General features: G+C 41.7%; 1 long non-coding RNA gene across 1 annotated transcript; it reads right to left on the bottom strand.

Moving 5' to 3' along the window:
* Nucleotides 1-18,940: 18,940 nt before the first annotated feature.
* LOC127121438 (uncharacterized) lies at nt 18,941-20,107 on the bottom strand. Its single transcript, XR_007803453.1, has 2 exons — nt 19,665-20,107; nt 18,941-19,426 (listed from the first exon to the last, which is right to left on the bottom strand). It is a non-coding gene; the product is annotated as an uncharacterized LOC127121438 (long non-coding RNA).
* Nucleotides 20,108-20,738: the final 631 nt, after the last annotated feature.

Below are 20,738 nucleotides of genomic sequence, written 5' to 3'. Positions count from 1 at the left end.
GCTAGATCCTCGATCGTTCCACTGCAAACCACAGCTAGATCCTTGATCGTACCACTGAACGTTATCTCGATGCTTCTTTAATCCAAAGAACAAGAATGGTTATGTGTAAATGTTCTTGAAGAAAAGTGATTGAGAAGATGACGAAGATGAAGTCTCTTTCAGGTTTCTAATTGCTCACAAACAATTGCTCCAACACTGCTATTGATCTGTGTTCAATTGTTTTCCCTCAATGAATTCGTGTTTTTGCACTGCTGTTGTAACCTCTCTTTTATATGCTGCAAAACCAGTTGCTGTTATACCACAAAACAGCTTTATGTATTGATGCATAACAGTGTGTATCGATGCATACTGTAAGTAATGTAAATTTTGATGAAATTTATTATTCATGTATCGATGCAAGAGTCGTGTGTATCGATGCAAGGGCTTATTACACTAGTATGTATCGATGCCTGGTGCGTATGCATTGATACACAGGCTATCTCAATTAGTCATGTATCGATGTAGGGATTGTGTGTATCGATGCATAGAGTATTTTGTCTTCCATGTATTGATGCATGACTCGTATGCATCGATGCATACTGAACAGAAAGGTTTTGTGATTTATCACATGCTGTATGTATCGATGCAGAGGCTTTATGTATCGATGCTTACTGACATAAAATGCATTTTAATTGTTATTTAAAGAGAAGTATCAATGTAGGTTTATATGTACAGTTATGCAACAATATAGTGGGATGAAAAACATAATAAAACACACATGTATCATGTAATGCAATGCACAACCAACATTTGGATGATGATCACACAATTTGCTATCATTAAAATTAATTCAAGGTAAGGAATTCTCTCACAGATGGCAGCTGCTTTCGTACTTTCGAGGTATCAAGGGATTGAATACAATAAAAGCCCAAAAATTTGCACTGAAGTGAAGTGAAGTAACAATGTCTGTCAGATTCGGCAAAGAGGTGGCCTTGAAAGAATAATGCGTCTGGTACGGTGAGAGTCAGTCTGAATATCGAAAAAGAATGTTAAACTGGATACCAAAATAAATGGTAACACAGAAATAACCATGGCCTGAATGCCGCTCATCAGTTTGAATACTGGAAAGGACTTCGATCTGAACATCGGAAAATTGGCCTGAATGCCTCAAGTCACATCGACCTGAACGTCGGAAACTTCTTCGATCTGAACATCGGAAAGACTTGGCCTGAATGCCACTTCGATCCGAATATCGGGAAAACTGGCCTGAATGCCACTTCGATCTGAATATCGGAACACTAGCCTGAATGCCACAAGTTGCATCGACCTGAACGTCGGAAACTTCTTCGATCTGAACATCGGAAAGACTTGGCCTGAATGCCACAAGTTGCATCGACCTGAACGTCGGAAACTTCTTCGATCTGAACATCGGAAAACTGACCTGAATGCCACAAGTTGCATCGACCTGAACGTCGGAAACTTCTTCGATCTGAACATCGGAAAACTGGCCTGAACGCCACTTCGGTCTGAATACCAGAAACTGGCCTGAACGTCACTTCGATCTAAATATCGGAAATTGGCCTGAACGCCACTTCGATCTGAATATCGGAAATTGGCCTGAACGCCACTTCGATCTGAATATCGGAAATTGGCCTGAACGCCACAAGTTGCATCGACCTGAACGTCGGAAACTTCTTTGATCTGAACATCGGAAAATTGACCTGAACGCCACTTCGGTCTGAATACCGGAAACTGGCCTGAACGCCACTTCGATCTGAATATCGGAAATTGGCCTGAATGCCACTTCGGTCTGAATACCGGAAAATTGGCCTGAATGCCACTTCGGTCTGAATACCGGAAAAACTTCATGCCTGTTAGCATCGGCAGAAATAGGGAAAGATAATAGAGTCGGCGCATGGGCCAATGACACTTGCTGGGGATAACAAAGGTAAGTCATGAACAATCTTCAGTCTGAGTACTGGAAACAACTTCTAGCTTATCACTTGGGATACCGATAATGTTTTATGCTTACATGCGTATGTTTGAATTTTTCAATGGCGTAATGCTCCATGAAAATGGAAATGCTACGCGATTTGGAAGGATGCAATGCAATATGATTCTACATGCAGGGATGCGAAATGCTGGGTAGAATGCCAAGCTGAGGCAAGGGGATCTGCTGGGGAAATGATCACCATCTTCTGGACCCTAGCAAGGCTGCTGGAGATGCACATCACAAAGAATTATGTGGGGAAATGACCCGCTACACGGTGTTCTAGCAATGACGAAATGCCGAGATTCAGACTGGGGAGAGAACGACACTGAAAACCTGCTGTTGGGGAAAGCGATAGTGGTTCTGGAAACCACGATCAGCGAGAGATGACTCAACAGGGGAAGCAAACACTGATACGGTACCGAGGTTCTGCTTCAAGGAAAGAAACCATGGATCTGGCATTGGGATTATCGATCTGGCCTCGAACTCTAAGGAGCAGCCACTTCTGCTGGGAAGATACAGTCTGGCACTGTCAACTCCGCTGGGGATATATAGTCTGACACTGTCAACTCTACTGGGGAGTGTATGTCCTGAAACAAACGCTTGGGGAAGTACAGTTGTGAGAACCTGCTGGGGATTGAATAATCCAACATTCTGATCAGCTCTGCAGGGATAAGACACCGGATTCGTCTGTTGGCGACTTCACTGGGGAAGATATTCACGATCATCTGCAGGGGATTTTAAGGAAATGCCCCGAGGGTATCTGTTCTGAATAGACGATCCAAAGCACTTAAAATTTACAGCAATTTTAAATGTTTATTAAGCATGTACCTGTAAAGCCCTTATGTGTCATGATGCAATGTTTATCAAAAATTCGGACGTCATTTTTGCAAACAAAACAGTAAAATGAAAATGAAAATAGAGATATACTGAATAACATGATTTTATTGATTGAATGGCCTCTGAATAGGCATTTACATCAGGAAGCAATCCCTGGAAAGAGGTAATCGCACAAAAGATAAAAACAGAAATTAATCTAATGGCAATGTGAAATGGATTTCTATTGGGTTCCAATTCTGCTATGACTTGCCCGTCTTCAAGATCCTCCAGATGATCAGCCTTCTGAAAAGGTGATTGGACTGTTTCCTACCTTTCGAAAATTTCCAGTCATCGACATGAGATGAGATTCAGAACTAATTCAGAACGCAGTCATTCGCTTAATCCCTAACTTTTGCCTGGATCGCCCTTTTCGGGTTTTCAATCCACCGGGATACCCATTTTTGCCTAAGTTGCCTTTTCAGGTTTTCAACTTACCGGGTGTACGATCTTTTCATTTTTAATCCCTAATTTTTGCCCGAACCTTTTCATTTTCTTGGTTCGTCGGAATGCCCATTTTTGCCTGGACTATTCTTTTTACTGTCCAGCGGGTCTATTTTATGCGAAGTATTTTTTAACTGTGTCTGAGTTCACAGGGGAAGTGAAGTTTTCACCATCCATAGTTGCAAGCATTAAGGCCCCACCATTAAAAACCTTGGTGACAATATACGGTCCATCATAGTTAGGAGCCCACTTGCCCCTGTGATCTGTCTGAGGAGGAAGGATCCTTTTCAACACTAAATCTCCGACTTGGAAACAACGAGGACGCACTTTCTGATCAAAGGCTCTCTTCATCCAACTCTGATACAACTGCCCATGACAAATGGCTGCCATTCACTTCTCTTCGATAAGACTCAACTCATTGAACCTTGTCTGAATCCATTCGGCTTCGTCTAACTTGACATCCAACAAGACTCTTAGAGAAGGAATCTCCACTTCAACAGGTAGGACTGCTTCCATACCATATACCAGGGAGTAAGGGGTTGCCCCGGTCGATGTACGTACTGAAGTGCGGTACCCATGCAAGGCAAAAGGTAGCATCTCATGCCAATCTCTGTACGTGACGACCATCTTCTGCACAATCTTCTTTATGTTCTTATTTTCCGCCTCAACAGCGCCATTCATCTTAGGGCGGTAAGGGGAAGAATTGTGATGCTGAATGTTGAAGTTCTGACACAACTCCTTCATCATTTTGTTGTTGAGATTAGAACCATTATCATTAATGATTCTTTCAGGAATCCCATAGCGACAAATGATTTCTTTCTTGATGAAACGGGCAACCACATGTCTGGTGACATTCGCGAACGACGCTGCCTCGACCCACTTGGTGAAATAGTCGATGGCAACAAGGATGAAGCGATGCCCATTGGAAGCAGTCGGCTCAATCTTTCCAATCATGTCAATACCCCACATAGAAAACGGCCACGGCGAAGACATCACATTCAGAGGATTCGGCGGTACATGCACCTTATCAGCATAAATCTGGCATTTATGACACTTCCGAGCATATTTGAAGCAATCTGATTCCATGGTCATCCAGTAATAACCCGCTCTCAACAATTTCTTAGCCATTGCTTGTCCGCCAGCATGAGTACCGAAGGAACCTTCATGAACTTCCAGCATTAACATGTCCGCCCCGTGTCTGTCCACGCATCTGAGCAAAATCATGTCGAAGTTCCTCTTATACAGCACATCGTCTTTGTTCAAGAAGAAACTGCCTGCCAATCTTCTCAAAGTCTTTCTGTCATTGTTGGATGCCCCTGCAGGGTACTCTCGATTCTTCAGAAAGCACTTGATATCGTGATACCAAGGCTTGTCATCGACTACCAGTTCAGTAGCAAACACATATGCGGCCCTGTCAAGGCGCATCACATCGATCCTGGGAGCATGGTTCCAACGAATTACCTTGATCATGGAGGATAGAGTAGCAAGTGCGTCTGCCATCTGGTTCTCATCACGAGGTATATGATACAATTTTACTGTTGTGAAGAAAGTCAACAGTCTTCTCGTGTAATCTCTGTAGGGGACCAGAGTGGGCTGGAGAGTATTCCAATCACCATTCACTTGATTGATCACCAGAGTTGAATCTCCGAAGATGTCCAAAGTCTTGATTCTCAAATCAATGGCTTGCTCAATACCCAAGATACAGGCCTCGTACTCAGCTTCATTATTTGTGCACTCAAAAGTCAAACGAGCGGTGAAAGGTATGTGGGCACCTTTCGGAGTTGTAATGACAGCGCCAATTCCACTTCCTCTAGCATTGACAGCCCCATCAAACAGCAAAGTCCACTTTTCGTTTGGATCAGGTCCCTCCTCAACAACTGGCTCTTCACAGTCTTTCATCTTGAGGAATATGATGTCTTCATCAGGGAATTCAAACTTCATCGGCTCTTAATCATCAATCGGCTGCTCGGCAAGGCAGTCTGACAGAATACTACCTTTGATGGCCTTCTGTGACGTGTACTGAATATCATACTCTGTTAAAATCATTTGCCAACGAGCGACCCTTCCGGTGAGAGCTGGCTTCTCGAATATGTATTTCACTGGATCCATCTTAGAAATCAACAAGGTAGTATGGTTCAACATATACTGTCTCAGTCGGCGAGCAGCCCAGGCCAAAGCACAACAAGTTTTCTCAAGCTGTGAATATTTGACTTCACAGTCGGTAAACTTTTTGCTAAGGTAGTATATGGCATGCTCTTTTCGACCAGACTCGTCATGCTGTCCCAATACACACCCCATCGAGTTCTCAGTCACTGATAGGTACATTATCAGAGGTCTCCCAGGAACTGGAGGTATAAGGATCGGAGGTTTCTGTAGATACTCTTTTATCTTCTCGAAAGCCCTTTGACAATCTTCATTCCACCTGATAGCCTGATCTTTCTTCAGCAATTTGAAAATTGGCTCACACGTGGTTGTTAGGTGAGAGATGAACCTTGCAATGTAGTTCAACCTCCCTAAGAAACTACGGACTTGCTTCTCTGTTCTTGGCTATGGCATTTCCTGTATCGCTTTTACTTTGTCGGGATCCACCTCAATCCCTTTCTCACTAACAATAAAACCCAGCAGTTTCCCAGATCTCACCCCGAAAGTGCACTTGTTCGGATTAAGTCTCAGTTTGAATTTCCTCAAACGCTCAAATAGTTTCTGCAAATTCACCAAATGTTCTTCTTCTGTCTGAGATTTGGAAATCATATCATCCACATAAACCTCGATTTCATGATGAATCATATCATGGAACAGAGTTACCATAGCTCGTTGATATGTTGCTCCGGCATTTTTCAGACCAAACGGCATCACCTTGTAGCAGAAGGTGCCCCATGGGGTTATGAAAGTTGTCTTTTCCATGTCTTCTGGTGCCATCTTGATTTGGTTATAGCCAGAAAAGCCATCCATGAAGGAGAATACCGAGAACTGAGCTGTATTATCCACCAAAACGTCGATGTGAGGTAATGGGAAATCATCTTTAGGGCTAGCTCTGTTCAGATCCCGGTAGTCGACACACATCCGTACCTTTCCATCCTTCTTAGGTACTGGGACAATGTTTGCAACCCATGGCGGATAATTGGTGACTGCTAGAAACCCTGCATCCAACTGCTTTTGCACTTCTTCCTTTATCTTGACGGTCATCTCTGGTCTTGTTCTTCTGAGCTTCTGCTTGACCGGAGGACAACCTTCTTTGAGAGGCAAGTGGTGTACCACGATGTCTGTGTCCAGCCCAGGCATGTCCTGATAAGACCAGGCGAAGATGTCAACGTATTCTTGCAGCAATTCAATCAGCCCTTTCTTCACATTGTCTTCTAAAGCAGCCCCTATCTTGATTTCTCTCTTGGCGTCCTCGGTGCCGAGATTAATCACTTCAACAGACTCTTGATGCGGTTGAATAACCCCTTCCTCTTGTTTTAATAACCTGGTAAGCTCTTCAGGGAGTTCACAGTCTTCATCACCCTCTTCGTCAACTTGAAAGATTGGATTTTCAAAGTCGAAACGAGCCGTAGCAGAAACGTTATCAATAGGATCTGGTGATGTGCATCTGCATGAGTGGTGGTATGTGCTTATGAGTGTGAACAAGAAGTGAAAACTAAACAAAACATTGCCATTTTTTTTATTTTGAAAAACTGCAAAAATAGAAAGATAGGGAACAAAATATTTGAATGCAAAAATACGTCCTTTATTTATGATAAAAATGCAAGTGTCACATAGACGGGCCCTACAATGAGTCATTACGCCCTAGGCGGAACGTAAGACTTGGATATGCATGAATAAACAAAGAAAATTACTCTTCAAGAAAGTGACTTGGATAATCTCTTCAGAAGACCAATTGTTGATGACTTCACCCGGGATCCTCGGACGCACCCAGTTGTCAATGTCACAATCACTATCCCCATCTTCTTCGTTGACCGCAGAGACCTGACCATACTGAATGATGCCAGCACTGGAGAAAGTGATCGGCCCCTGAAGTGTTGTAGAAGTCAAAACTGGCTGATACCCAATCCCGAACTTATCTTCTTTCACTGGTAATTCCAACAGACGCCCCCAACCGGGAGCAACACCTGAATCCACCACGGCCCGTTCCTGCTTAAAGGATGAGATAGAGGCACCCGCTTTAACCTCTTCCACCGGAGTTGCATCCTTGATTTGAACTGACTCAAAAGCCTGACACAGAGTCTCATGAATTTCACCTTCTACTTCTACATACTTGAATGTAGACAGGTTACTGACCAGGATGTCCTCCTCACCACAGACGGTGATAATTCGTCCGTTGACCGGAAACTTAATCTTCTGATGTAGAGTTGAAGAGACTGCCCCAGCATTATGGATCCAAGGACGACCCAGCAGGCAACTGTAGGAAGGACTGATATCATCACGTAGAAGACAGTGTTGAAGGTTTGTGATCCAATCAGAATTGGCAATTCTACCTCTCCAAACACCGATCTCTTAGAACCATCGAAGGCTCTCACAATAAGATCTGAAGGTTTCAAGACCAAACCCTCTACTTCTAACTTCGACAGGGCTCTCTTGGGTAGCACATTGAGAGAGAAGCCTGTATCCACCAGAACATGCGATAGCACGGTGTCTCTGCATTCCATCGAGATGTGCAGAGCCTTGTTATGATTGCGTCCGGCTGGTGTCAAGTCAGAATCGGTAAAACCCAACCCGTTGCTTGCATGCACATTGGCGACGATCCCTTCTAGTTGGTTTACCGAGATTTCTTGAGGTACATATGCAACACTAAGAACCTTCAGAAGTGCCTCCCTGTGTGCCTCCGAACACAACAGGAGTGAGAGAATGGATATCTTGGATGGAGTCTGAATCAACTGATCGACTACCTTATAGTCGCTTTTCTTTATGATTCTCAGAAGCTCGTCCACATCCTTTGCAAAAGTGGGCTCATAACCATCCTGGGGTGCAGAGGTACCCTAATTCACGACTTGCTTGCCTTTGGTTTCCGCCACAGCATCAGCATTATCAGCTTGGGTAACCGGTGGTGAGAACAATCTACCACTCCTGGTGAATCGGCCGATTCCACCGACATTATCCACTGCGGGACCGTCAAGTTCAGGCTTCTGACCCTCTCCTACTTTCAGTGGCCGTTCCACCTTATGATCGTGCGTATACATGCTCCCCCCATAATGCCACGGAATGGCCCTTTCACTGGTGAAAGGTAAAGGACCAGGGGTTGTGATAGTGATAGTAGCAATATCACAATCGTACTCGGAAATCTCATTCATTGAAATGCAAGCACCCGAAACATCGGGATCAAGTTCAATTACATCAGGATCATCCACATTGGAAAAAATAAATACATCATCATGGATTACAGAATCAGTAGGAACAACATCTGCGAATTCATCAGTAGCATCTTCAAACCCTTCTTCCTCAACCCCTTCCACAAACTCTTGGACAGACAAATCTTCAACCTGGAGGATACCTTTGTCGAGCAAGGCCTGGATACCCTGCTGTAGCTTCAAACAACCTCCACTCTGAGTGGCACAATCCAAACAACCCTTCCCACAACCGGGGAAAACATCGGCCTTCAGCAAGCATCCTTTGATATCCAACAATGGAGTCTTCAACTTCAACACATCCTTAATGGACTTGGCTTTTCCTTCTATCATGTTAACGTTCGCACCACCATGTTGGGGCATGGGATTGTTGACGACATTAGGAGCCGGTGCAAGGTTGATGGCTTTTGAATCTATGAGGTCTTGAACTACGTGCTTAAAAGCTTTGCAGTTCTCAATATTGTGGCCAGGTGCCCCAGAGTGGAAGCTACACCTAGCGTTGGCGTCGTAACCCACCGGAAGTCTACCAATAGGAGGAGCCAGAGTGCGCAGTTGCACAAGTTGTAGTTGTTGAAGACTAGAAAGCAACTGAGCGTACGGCATTGGAAGGGTGTCGAAACGCCGGTCCATCATCCTTTGCCTCTGTTGATAAGCGGGTCTGTTACCCGGTTGCTGCTGCTGTTGATACTGAGCTGGTTGACGTTGTGATTGTTGTTGTTGTAGTGGCGCTGCAGCTGGAATGGTCACAGCCGCAACATACGGTTGTTGATGATAATTCTGAAAATTATTCCTCCGGTTATCCCTGTTCTGATAAGAAGATATGGCATTTGCATCCCCTTCTCTCCTCTTCTGTCCCTGAATGAACGGCTTCTTCACCTCTAATGAGGATCCACCTCCACTCTGGCTCTTATAGGTCTTTAGGTAATTCTCCACCCTTTCTCCAGTAGAGACCACATCAGCAAAGTTGGAAGCATTGCACCCCACCAGACGCTCCAGATAAGGTCCAGGCAGCGTATTCATGAACATGTTGGCCATTTCCTTTTCCAACATAGGAGGCTGAACACGGGAAGCTGTATTCCTCCAGCGTTGAGCGTATTCCCTGAAGCACTCATTGCTTTTAAGAGACAGATTCTGAAGTTGAGTTCTGTCCGGAGCCATGTCTGCATTATACTGATACTGCTTCACGAAAGCCTCTGCCAAATCCCTCCAGCAACGGATGTGGGCTCTGTCCAGCCTCATATACCATTCCAAGGATGCCCCAGCCAGGTTGTCCTGGAAGAAGTACATAAGTAGCTTCTCGTCATCAGAGTATGCAACCATTTTACGGAAATAGGCTTGCACGTGAGTTTTGGGGCAAGAGCTGCCATGGTATTTGTCAAATATCGGGACCTTGAATTTCGGTGGCACTCTCACACCTGGGACCAGCCCCAAGTCAACAACATCTACTCCCAGAAGATTCTGTCTTTCCACTGCTTTCAACCTCTCTTCCAATCTTCTAAACATGGGGTCCATGCCAAAGTCTTCCTGAAGCAAGGGAAACTGATCATCCTGACCATCCTGAATGGGTTGTTGATCTAGGTTGACATGCGGGATCGGGATAGGCCCCGATCCATTGGGACCATTAGCCTCTCCAGCTGGAGGATCAGCCAACGTCTCCGGTTGAGTAATAGGGGGATCCCTCTGTACCAACAATCTAAGCTCCTGCTGTCCTTGAGCCACCCCTTGAACCAAATCCATGAATTGATTCATGCGAATCTTCATCTCGGCGAGCTCTGCTTGTAGGCTCTCCATCGCTCTCTGTTGATTCCTTCGGGTACCGTATCGGTGAATGCCTGAGTCAGCTATCCTGCTAGTGGGACACCAAACAATATGAGAACACTGCAGCGGTACCTGTTATGCAAGATATGACAATGAATATGTAAATGCAATGCCATGTTTATCAAATCCAAAAGGTATTCTACCCCCTTGATTCCAGTCTCACATCAGGCGAATAGTGCAAGAAGACTGAGTCATGGATAAACTTCTGAGATCAAGATGCAACAAAGGGAAACCAACATACAAATGAGTTCCAGGAAAGGGGCCTTAGCCAAAAGTACATCAAAAGAGGATCCCCACAACAAGCCTGTGGATTATCACTACATAGCAACAAAACAAAAAGTAAAGGGAGGAACATAAACCAGGGATCAGCCTCCTGTATACAACCCATAAGGACTGCTCCTCACTTCATCCAGTAATGCCACCGTGTCGAGATGATCTGGAGATTCTGTCAAATGCCGGATAAGCAGATTCCTCTTGTGAATGATCCCATCCAGTTCGTTGATGTGCTCTCTGTAGTAATTCCCATCATCTTCTCCGAATACCTCTTCAAGTCTGGATTTCTTCAAACCTGCCAACACCTTGAGTTCTTCAATCTGTCCTCGAGCCTCATTGAGTTGATCTGTGATGTAACCATTAGTAGAACAGGAGCACAGAAGCTCATTGTTCTTCCCCTTCAGCAAAGTCGTCAATTTCTCTATCTGACCAGTCAGTTCGGCTACTGTCTCCTCCTCCTTTGCCTTCCGAGAAGTTGAAAATGCATCCCATTGCTCCTGCCACCCAGCTAATTTACCATGAGCATCTACTAACTGCTGCTTAACTCTCCTCAACTCAGAACTGGATGATCTCAAGGCTTCGTCTGTCTTCCTGAAGAAGTCCGCCTCCACAGCAAATCTCCTCTCTGCTTCCTTTTGCACTCTGACGGCTTCCCCCTTCTGATATTCTGCCTCATGGAATTGATGCATACAGTCTTGCAACTTCTCACTTAACTCTGAGTTCTTGGTTTGAAGTCCCTCCATGGCACTCTTCAACTTGTCGTACTCCTCTCGGCTCACCATGGTTGACTGCTCAGGAGTAGGTGGATACAAAGATTCTTCAATAGGGAACGGCAGACCAAACTCTTCGACTCTTCCTTGAAGCCACTCTTCATACCGAGGGTAAGTTCTACAATCTCCTTTTCCAAGGACGGTTCTTCCTCTCTTGATCACCTTGAGCCAGGCCTCAGCTGCCTTACGGGATACCGTCAAATCAGGCGAAGAATGGAAAAACAGAGATTCTTCCACATCCTTTTCCAAAGGCGGAGTTCTTAAAGCATATCCAAACTGTCTAACTGCTAGAGAAGGATTATAGTTGGTTCCTCCTCTTCTTCCTACCAACGGAACATTTGGGAAGTTCCCACAACTATGAATAATATCTGCCCGAAGCAAGCTCCGGTCGGACCACCAAGGAATATCTTCAGCTCTCAACCCCATCAATCTCTTCGACCAACTCAACGAATCCTTGACATTAACGAACACTCCTGATTTGGGTAGGTGAGAACTGAACCACCTATAAAACAAAGGCACACAACAATTCAACAATCCCCCTTTTCTATTCTTATTTCTGTGGTGCACTGAATGAAAGAAATCTCCTAGCAAGGTCGGTACTGGATTTCTCAACACGAAGAGGCGTATTGTGTCCATGTCCACAAATTTGGCGACATTAGGGAACAAGACAATCCCATACACACAAAGAGCCAACACAGCATTGAAACCCCTCTGGTTACCGTCTTCTAGCTTCTTCTTTGCTTCTCCCAGCAAGAAACTCAGATGAAAACCACTAACTTCTCCCTTCTGACACATATTAGCCTTCCAAACTGATTCCTCCAAATATGTGGCTGAAGCAACCATGCTGAGATCGGGCAGAAACTCAGAACTGTAGAACAATAACTGTGACCTGATAGGAACTCTGAGAAAACTGGCAATCTCATCCAGAGTAGGGACCAAAATATAATCCGGGAAAGTGAAACATCTCAGTGGAGGGTCATAGAACTGTAGCAGCGTGAATAGAGCGTCATGTTGATCCTTGGAAAGAACCGTGACGAAACTTAGAATCAGACCGTAATCCTCTCGGAATCCTTCTAGAGAACCAGGATCCATTAACTACATCAACTGTTGGATGGGCTCCAGACAGACCATCGGAAACTTGTAGGCGACAAGTCTCTTTCTGCCAATATCCATCTTAAGAGAACCAGAAAAACTCCGACTGGAATCAAGAAGAAGATGTAAACCCCCTTGAAATGGATAAACATGTGTTAAATGATATGAATGCAAATGATGTGATGATGTGAATGCAATGCAGTGGCATGTCAATCAGGGTTGCTGTATCTGCTTGAACATGTGTCGGGTTACACTGTCTGAAGAGAAAACCACTGAGGAATATAATACAAGATCAAAGCTCTGCTCCGGAAAACCGGGTTGGTTGGAGGTTAAGGTTTCCTGAATTTAGCCCGCCCCTCACTGGTAGGTTCTAAGAACAGAAGTTCGTCAACTTCAGCCCTTCAGTCGTGAATAATACGTTTACCACTGAAGGTTTGGCATTATTACGGGATAAAAGACCTCCACTGACTCCCCTCAATAGGACATCCTAAAGCAAGTTCCCAGTCTCGGGGTCCTCGGATTGATCAGCGAGAATGCGCCCACCAGAGCTAACATAATCACGTCTCGGAGGAGAGGCCTCGACTGAGTTCTCGGGAAATGGTCACCAGAGTCGACGATTTCTAAAGGAACATCATGTCGTTACGGAACATCCGTAGGACATAATATATCCAAGAGAAACCTCGTCTGGGTGTGGTTCTTCACGAACGACTTAACGTAGCAACATGCCATGCAAGCCTCATGATCATCCACTCTAAAACCTGTGTGTACACTCAAGCCTGGGTAATGGGCTTATCTCTCGTAGAACATCCCATCCCAACAAACAAACAACAGCTCCAACAGATACAGCAGATGAATGCAAGCAAGTAAGTAAATAAATGTACAAAAGCATGAACACCCAATAAACAAGAAAATCACACAAGCTAGGAGGGACTCGCTTAGGGAAGATGGACCAGCAAGAGGTCAACTTCTTTTGTCCTTAGCAGAGTCGCCAACTGTCGCAACCTGAAAAATACAGTGCGCGAAAAAAACAATCGGCGAAAGAAAAAGACAGAAGAGTCGCCACCGTGCGTTATTCATCCCAAAGGAGGGAAAGGAAACGCTCGAAGTAAACCTGAAAAAGGAAGGAACAAGACGGGGTCTCGCAACCAAACCTTGGGTTCGGGAGTCGGTTATGCGAAGGGAAGGTATTAGCACCCCTACGCATCCATAGTACTCTACGGGATCCACTTTTGTAGTTCCCTTCAGGGTTTGGAGGCTGCTCTGAGTTCTCTGTCAGGTTTCTCTCCAGGTTTTGTCCAGGGTTTTGTTTCAAGGAAACCCCATAGTATTTTGCTTCTCTTCCTTTTTCTCTCCAGTGAATCTCCCAGTGTAACTCCAAGTGTGTTTTCCTCTACTGAAACTTCAGTATTTATAGACTGATTTTCGTGGGTAGTGGGCTCAAATGAGGGAGACCCAAGTCCAAAAAAAATTGTTATATTTTATTTATTTATTTATTTATTTTTAACTTTTTTTTTCGTTTTTTTTTTTTTTTCGTTTTTTTTTTTCAGGAAAAATGAAGGGTAAATTTTGGGGTATTACAGTGACTTCTACATAAGTCCAATTACGGTTGCTTAATATAGAGCTAAATTTTGACCCTAAAGGTATAACATTCTAGTAAGTGAGATTGTAAGTCTCCCTTCTTTCATGGTATTGTATGGAAACTTGGCCTTTTTCCTTCCTTTGGAAGATGTCTTGGTTCAATTATCCATGCTTGTGAATAGAGGGTTGAGTGTTCTCCAAAGAATGACTAAATCAGTTGAAAAGTAAAACATCACTAACATCTAATCAACTAACATTTGACTAACTTTTATTATATTGCTTTTATTTTCAAGTCATTTACTTTATGCAATTTAAATTCAAGTCATTTACCATTTCATTTGTCATTTACATATCATTTAACTTGTTTATATTCATGTCATTTCAACTTTGCTCACTTGATCCATATATTGTGATTGTATATATTTGTTTGTGTATTTTGTTTGTGTTTATGGTCATGAGTTTTCAACTTTCAATGCTTTGATCCACCCATAAACTTGACATAAAATCATCCCACAAATATCCAAATCTTATTTCCCATCATGTTATTATCATATGAACTTAAAACATCCACCATTGTGCCTTGGAGATCAAGAAATCATAAATTCCCATTTTTAGGTCATGTTGGTTGGTCACATTTTGGCAAGAATGGGCTATGGAATGTTTCAAAGATCATAACTCTCTCATTTCACAAGATTTTTGAATTGCATTTCGAGCCAAATGTCCTAAATGAGATCCTTTCCAACTTTCTTTCAAGGTCCAAAACCTAATTCATTGAGGAAGGACCTCAATTTTTGCATCGGCCAAGCTGGTCCACCATGCCCACCATGCCCTAAAACATGACAAAGACCATTACTTTACCACATTGCCATTTCTGAACCACAAATCCTTTTGACCTGATCCTTTTTTCATTCAATCAAGGAAATTTAAAGGAACATTTGGCATAAATTTGAGACAAAATTCACAATCCAATTTCATTTGGCCTTGGTTCAAACATGGAGGTTAATCCTGATTGGCAAACCAGACCAAGCCAAAGCAGATTTTGCATTTCCATTCACCAAGTCCTAAAACCAATCCAATCTGATCTCAATAGTCCCCAAACATGTTGCATATGGTATTTTGGAGTAGTAGGAAGTCCACTTGGTAGAAAAAACTCCTCACAATGCAAAACCAACCCCATTTGGAAAATCATAATTTTCCCAAATTGGCAAAAAGTGAAATCCATAGTAGGCCAAACCAAGTCCCTTGTCTGTTCCAGATCAGGGCTAAGGACCAAGAAAAAATGGTCTGAGGTGCAAGTAAGGTCAGAACACAGCTATTCCATGTTTCCCCAAGTCCATCCAAAGCATGCTTCGAGCCACTCAACATTCTAAAGAAAACCTTCAATTCTTTCCCTCCAAACCATCAACACACCTTCCCTATAAATAGGGGAAAGTGTCCCCTTCATTCTCCACGCTTTAAAAGCCCCAGAACCTCTGCTGAACATTTGAGCTGAACATCCAAAAATAGAGAATCGTGTTTTAATTTCCAGAGTGTTTCAACCCCAAACAACCACCCAGAAACCTTCACTAACATCCACTCAAACTTTCTAAAGCCCTAACTCATCTTCCCTGAGCTTCATCTGAGTTGAGCCAAGTCGTCGGAATACCTCCTTAATTTTGATTTTGATCGGGTAGTTTCACTCATCCCTATCATCCAAATAAGTTCCAATTCACTTCGAAACTTCCTTCTGATCATTAACCCTAAACTTGTAGCTTTGATTAGTCAATATTCAGAGTTTAATATTTAATTAAGGTCATTTGTGTTCTTCTGGTTCGTAGAAAAATACTCCATACTTAGAACCAATCAATGGCTCATGAGTGTGGAGATAAGTTTGATTATATGTTTGAAAGTCGATTCCAAAAAAAATCTGGTTAAAAACACGTATTTTTGAGTTTTGATTTCTGAGGTCGAATGTTGAAGATGATCGTTTCGCGCAAAATTTGAAATTGAAAAGTTTCTGTGTCGTGCTCTGATTGGCTCATTGGCACACACTTTCATTTCTGTTTGTTGTTTTATTATTTTATTAGTTGGGCGTGTTTTCTAACACCACTGAGCGCTTGGCCCAATGGGAGAGGGGGTGATCCCCCATGAACCCAAGGTCAGGGGTTTAACCCCCAGCGTGTGCATCCCTTTGTTTTATTTTCTTTTTGCACTCGTTTTGTTTATTTATTTTTACCATTTATTCCCATTTTCATTTTATTTTTTACCCTCGTTATTTTTATTATTATGAAAAACTATTCAACATAGAACCCTATTTTTTTTGTCTCTAGTATTTGATTTTGCCTCATTTCAAGTCATTTGGATATATTTTAAGGGACTTATGAGGTCTTGAACTAGGGCTAATGAAATCTACTTTGGTCATGATATTGGTTGGTCTAGGGTTAATTGAACCTCTCATACTTCAAACCCACTAATGGATGATCAAGTGTTCATCCATGGTACTTTGAAGCATGGATTGGTTGCCCCTCTTTCAACCAACTTGGGTCATTTGAGTTGTGGATGAATCCTTGTACATATGTTAACTTGTGATTTCATCTGATACATTATCACCTCCCTTGATTATAATAACTCACTAACCTTTTATACTAACTTGTTTATATCACACACTAACTCTTGTTATCTTGTTAATTATACTTTGATCTTATACTTATTTAACCTAACTCACTTAATCAAACATTAAAACTTTCAACCTTAAGTATGCATAGTCTTCCTTTTGTCAATCTATTGATAGATGGACTTGGGGTTGAATAACTTTGATTGTTACAAATCTATGGTAATTTGATCCATTTATCATCTTCCATACTTTGTATCGGTGATAAGGTATTCCCAAATGAACCATATTTTGAATCTATTGACCTAAGGATAGATAACTCTCAAGTGTTGGTCCATTGTTCATAACCCTAATTTAACTTGACTTTACTAACTTTGATTACCACTAACCTTTTGTTATTGTTATTTTCATTGTTATTTTTTTATTTACTTTTATGTCATTTACATTCAAGTACTCATGATCATCATCATTGCATAAGCTTCATCATGCATGTTTATTATTTGTCTTTACTTTATTGTTATCATACATTAAAAACAATAAAAACATGATAAAATGACAAGACAAAAAAAAACAAATCATTCCACTTAATCCACTTGGACTTAGAGGATCTCATCCTAGGACCTTTGCTTGGAGGTGTTGTACCCGAAAATCCCCCCCCCCCCCCCCCCCCCCCATTTTCATCTTTTCATTCAACTCTTAACTTAAGAATAATTTGCATGCACCCATGTTTCATTTATGAGCATCAAGCATTAACCCATACTTAGTGGTTGATCATTATGGATTCAAGGTTCTTCGCTTTCAAAGCTAGGGTTTGTGTATGGATAAAACCTCAAGGGTTTGGCTTGAGTATTCATCTGATCTTAGGGGATGTGAAACCCTAATGGCTTGATATTTGAAGCATGAATTCAACAAGGTTCCATCATGGTACTCCTCAAGGGTCTCAAAACCTAATTTGCTGATGATTTGGTTGTGCGGCTTCATGAATGTTCTTTAGGTCTTATATGGACTTCTAAACCCTAGTTTGGACTCATATGTTAAGGAATTGATTGGGAGGAATCCTAATCCATCCAAAGGTCTTGATTGAAGGATATGTATTACTGAAACCCTAATCTCAGATGCTTAAAGGCTTATACTACTAAGGATTGACTTGGAATCACCTTGGTTTGACTAGAACCCTAGTCCATTTGGGGAAGGCTCTTGCCCAACATGTTGTTAACTTTACCCACGCATCTTACTGGTTCTTCCAAGATCGTGTTTCATATTCATATGGTGTGGATCATTGTTCATTGGTTCTTGGAGTCATACTTGCATCAACACATTGATATTTTGGGGCTTTGGTTTGCTTTTGATCCATCAAGGCTTTTAAACCATTTCTAGGTCATCATTATGGGCCCATCTATGTTTAATCAGGATTCATGTCCACTTACCCAAGTCCATACAAGAAAACCCTAGTTTGAGATCCATAGTTGACTTTGGTCAACTATTGACTTTTTAGTCAACTAGTTGACCAAAGTCAACCACTTTCCATAACTCATTTTCAAGGGGCTTAATGTTTAATCCATGTCCATTCCAAAGCCTATGATTCATTCTAAACCTTGATCATCTTTGACTATGATTCACTGTATTTGCCATTCAACATCCAACTTTGATTTCTATTTTCAAACTAAAGTCCTTTCCTTTCACACAATTTCATCATAGGCCATATATCAACCAATTTCCAAATGTTCAAAGTGTCATACCATTTGCAAATTCAATACAACCATCCTACAAAGGCCATGCCATAAAGTCATTCATTTCATGTATAAACTAACTTTTTACATCACATTTAACATTCATTTTACGATCTTTACCATGAACAAAATTCAAGATATATTTCATTACATCCTGGACAATTCTAAACAATTCACCATTTATTGATTATTTGAACTTTGCATAGCATTGCAATCATCATGACCAACCAAATACATATATACATAATCTAAACTTTCAAAACATAACATTCATTTGTTAAGCTTTCTTACAATCCATTTTGGCAAGTACAAATTCAAACATTCATAACCTTCCATGCAAAATCAAGAATCCATAAACCATTCAAATTCCCATGTACAAGTCAATATCCTTTCCATAATCCATCTACATTTTCTAAAATCCAATAGACATTAACAATTCAATGGTTCCATACAATTTCAAAACAATAAGAATTCAATTCATAACCGAACTTTTCAAACTTTTCATTACATTCATACAAGCCTCTTCATTCAATCAATGAGTTCATACACCATTCACTTACACCAAAATAAAACTTCATGAGCTTTCATCACATCTCATTGCAATTTTACAAGCAATTGAACACACGCAAATAAGCTCAAGAAATTGAACACCTTGAAAATGATACAAGCAAACCAAGTGACCAACAACATGCCCTGTTCAGACTGTGTGACCTGCATAATGGCATATTTTGTTGTAAACTCTGTCCTTCACTTAGAAGCAATTTTATGGACCAGCAAGATGCACATACCATACAAAGTCAGGACTCACACAAAGTAGAGCATACATTTTCAATTTTCTGTCCAAGTAAAACACATGGCCATGAGAAAAATCCAAAGCACACACGCACCTGTATGTGCACAACAAACCATGTGTTCTTCAACAAGTAGAGTCCTTCCCTTAAAACCTGCAGGTGCATAACATAAGGTCCAAAAACAAATTAACAGAAGCTTCTAACTGACTGTGATAATAACTGCTCAAAAGAGGTTCAACTAACTTAACATGCTAACAGAAAATAACATAATGATCCTAACAGAGGTAACAAATTTCTAACAGAATCACCAAACTCCTAACTAACTTGGCATTACACTTGTTAACATAGTAACTTCCTAATAAAATAGTGACTCTATATCAGAACACCTCACCTCTAAGGATCGAGATCTTCACTCTGCAACTTCAAGTTTCACTCTGCATCCAATTCATAATCTTCTACAATCTTCTGCACAATCTCCATTCTATGCATCACACGCACACAACAAGGTTTCTATATCCATTACATCTCACTCGAAGCAACAAGCCAAAAACACAGCAACAACAGGAATTCTCAAAAGGAAGAAGAATAAGGTCGAGCCAAGAAGGACGAGATTTCGTACATGTGTGTGCCGCATCACCGTTGTGGTTAGTCTCTCTTCTCTGCTTCGTTTCGTGTTCTTCAACTCTGCGTATGATTTTTCTATTCAAGCACGAACCGGTTTCGATCTCGTTCGTCCTAAGCTTCGCACATACCATGAGCTGCGTTTGGTTGATGATGAAAGTTTGGAGATGGAAATCAACAAGGGAGCCATCTACGTCGCTTGAAGCTGTAGGTCGCGCCTTGAGTTTTGAATGCATATTGTGTTGGGCTAGGTTACTCAGGTTGGAAGGCCCAAAGAGGCTGTTTCTCTTCACACCTCCATTATCCAGATCCTTGGACCATTTTTTTTGCTGTTTGCAGGGAAGAGGTTTTTGGGCCTAAGGCCCAACTGCTGATTAAACACCATTTTCGGTTCTGCACCCCAATACTTTAACTTAATCATCATTTAGTCTTATTTTTTTAGTTTAGTTAGGTTTAATCTTGGTTAATTCTTGTGAATCAATTTTGTTTAGTTTAATTAAATTTTAGGGTTTAATTAGAATTTAGAGATTAAGTAGAATTTAGGATTTAATTAGATTGAAGATTTTAATTAGAATAAAATTTAGGTTTAATTAGAATATTATTTATTTGTCAGAATTTAGTTAGATTTCTAAACAATTAAGTTTCTTTAATTGATTAGAATAGATTTTAAAACTTGATGTAATACAGACCTAACACAACTTTGTGATTTCTTATATGACTCAAACACACACCACACTTCCGAGGCTTATTAAAAGCACTTTTGTATACTTGGAACACCCCTCTTTTGGATCTATCTAATCTAAGGGTGTAGGTGGTGGAGCTTGGAGAGGTCCACCTCGATCCG

This window comes from Lathyrus oleraceus, chromosome 2 (genome assembly GCF_024323335.1).
Source record: "Lathyrus oleraceus cultivar Zhongwan6 chromosome 2, CAAS_Psat_ZW6_1.0, whole genome shotgun sequence".
Classification (NCBI taxonomy): domain Eukaryota; kingdom Viridiplantae; phylum Streptophyta; class Magnoliopsida; order Fabales; family Fabaceae; genus Lathyrus; species Lathyrus oleraceus.
This window is presented reverse-complemented; position numbering and strand designations above follow the sequence as displayed.